This window comes from Poecilia latipinna, unplaced genomic scaffold, assembly GCF_001443285.1.
Source record: "Poecilia latipinna isolate Pla-1442-1.1 unplaced genomic scaffold, P_latipinna-1.0 Scaffold3136, whole genome shotgun sequence".
NCBI classification, from domain to species: Eukaryota; Metazoa; Chordata; class Actinopteri; order Cyprinodontiformes; family Poeciliidae; genus Poecilia; species Poecilia latipinna.
The window spans coordinates 37,525-40,099 of NW_015115752.1; the positions used below are offsets into that span (position 1 = coordinate 37,525).

General features: G+C 43.3%; 1 protein-coding gene across 1 annotated transcript in view; it reads left to right on the forward strand.

The window, feature by feature from the left end:
* LOC106940227 (focadhesin-like) overlaps positions 1–2,575 on the forward strand; it is a 43,349-nt gene that overhangs the window by 29,356 nt on the left and 11,418 nt on the right. The window lies entirely within an intron of this gene.

The window sequence follows — 2,575 nt, forward strand, 5'->3', positions numbered from 1 at the left end:
CTACAGCCTCTGGAACTGTGTTTTCATTATTTATCTCTTCTGGGGTAAATGATAAAAACAGTCTCTATAACTTGCTCCCCCACTTGTTGATGGTCTTGCTGTATCGCCTCTTTAAATGACGCCCATGTTGGTCCGATGTTGTGGCGTTTACCTCGCAGTCACCCATATTCAGCGCTGGACCCCAGTCAGGATTGAGCTAATCCATTTCATACGTCGGTTTGCCTTCAAGAGGAAATATCAGAACACACATTGAATACTGTAAATGTATTCAATTAAAAATGTATTCAATGTAAAAAGTATGAATACTGTAAATTTGATAACACTAGTAAAATAGTTTACTTCACAAAAATGTAATAACCTCGATGTCCACTGACAAAACTCGGACTATACTACATAAACAATATTAGCCCGACCTAAACAAGGTTGACCCACTTAAATGAACTCAACAGAAACTGATCATGAGTACACCCGGACAAAATCATAGCAAAATAAATTATGACACAACACTAACAAAGCGAATTTAGACACTCACCAGAATGGAAATGTCTGGAGCAAACTTGTAGGTATCTGGGGATTTTGGAGAACGTAATTTCAGGACGTCTCAACCGCTGACACCAGGACATTCGTCTTCTTTTCGTTAGCTCCGTTAGCTTAGCCTCCTCGCGTTGTTTCCAAGCAGGAAAATAGTGAAACGAAAGTCCGTTTTACATCTTTTTACCTTTTCGGTCGTGTGATCGGACATTACACCCAATAACGCAGCAAGTTCATGCTATAGCTAAATCTGTGAGACAGTCGTTTTTGTCGGTGGCAACAAATATGGCGCTGATACCCCTCCGACTAGAGCAGTGACGTCACGCTCCGAAGCTCTATTCTGTGCGCCTTATAATGCGATGCGCCTTATATATGAAAAACGTTTTAAAATAGGCCATTCATCGCCTTATAGTGTGGAAAATATGGTACTCGACCTGCGCATGTGCAAGAATGATCGTTCAGTGCTTGAAGCACCAACTCTGGCGGTCAGTAGGGATGAAATAGAACCACTGACAGCATAGGCGTAGGAACCGGAAGGAGGGACATTTGTCTCCCTCAATAATTTCACCTCAGTTGCGAAAAACTTTTTAGTTTGAAATTTTCCACTCGCATACTTTGAAGGTGAGCCCTCTTCTAATACGTTTAGTGTACAAACAACTGGAAAGAAATCTACCCCAGTGAATTATATAGTAGGCTGCCCCAGTCATTGTTGACTCATGGTTGCTTAAAGCTTTACAAGACCGACTGATTTTGGTGACATTGTCGGTGTAAAATATTGAATAAAATGTTATGCTACGTGACTGGCATTATCTTTACTCTTACATTTCACTCTATGAGACGCAAAATTCGTCATCATCAGTCTCTTGGCAACAGATGGCAAACTAGCCAGAGCATTTTTACGGACTAAGTTAACAGAAGTGGAGCTCCACGGAAATGGCAAACGGATGCAAAAAAGGGAGCAAGGAAAAGCCAAAAACTGGACATATATTTTGTTCATCGTTTTGGAGATGAGGCGGAGTTTTTTGTTGGCAGCGATTCAGATGCCCCAAAACTGCCAGCCCAGCCAGGGAGCCAGGATAGTTACAGGTAGCAACTCTAATGTTATTCACAAAAGCCCCTTTCGCACTGCAAGGCCTGCCACGGAACGGCACGGCACGGGTTCAAAGTAGGGCAGACCGGTTTTGCATTAGAATTTAATTTGAATTCAGCAGCTGATTGGTTTAGAGCAGGGGTGTCCAAAGTAGGTCCTCGAGGGCCGGCATCCTGCATGTTTTAGTTCTCTCCCTGGTTTTACACACCTGCATCAAATGATGGCTCATTAGAAGGCCTGAGCAGAACACTGACTTACTGAGGAGGTTGTTGCTACCACTAGGGAGAGAAGTAAAACATGCAGGATGCCGACCCTCGAGGACCAATTTTGGACACCCCTGGTTTAGAGTCAGCCGTTGGTTGTTTTCCAGTCAGCCGTTGATCGGTTCTAGCTGGCTCTCCCTAAACTGTTCTTACTGTATTTTGCGAAGAGTGCTCTTTTTAATATTTTTATTATTATTTTTAACTTGCAATGAATTCCTCCCAATATCTTGCTGTTACCTGGTCCCATGATGAGGTAATTTTTTTCCTCTGCTTACTCGCTGATGAACGAATACAGAACGAGCTAGATTGGTCAACGAGGAAAGAGAAAGTTTTCCGCCACATCTCTGAGGTAGTGGCTTCGGCTGCTACATCGGAACCATTGTTTAGTTTCAAAAATAATGACGTCAGGTACAGCTTCGATGCCACGCTCAGTTATATGCAAACATAACAGGGCTGCAGTACGGGTGGAACCGGACTGAAGCGTGCCGTTCCGTGCCTTGCAGTGCGAAAGGGGCTTAAGTGTGAGTTAACTGTAGACTGATTATAAACTGTATCAGCCCAGCTGCCGAGCTTACATCTCCTTTGAGCTGAACAGTATGAGAGGCCGCATGGGCCAAGTTTACAAACTCTCTCACATTCACTATCAAACTCTCTCACATTCACTATCAAACTCTTACATTCACTGTCAAAC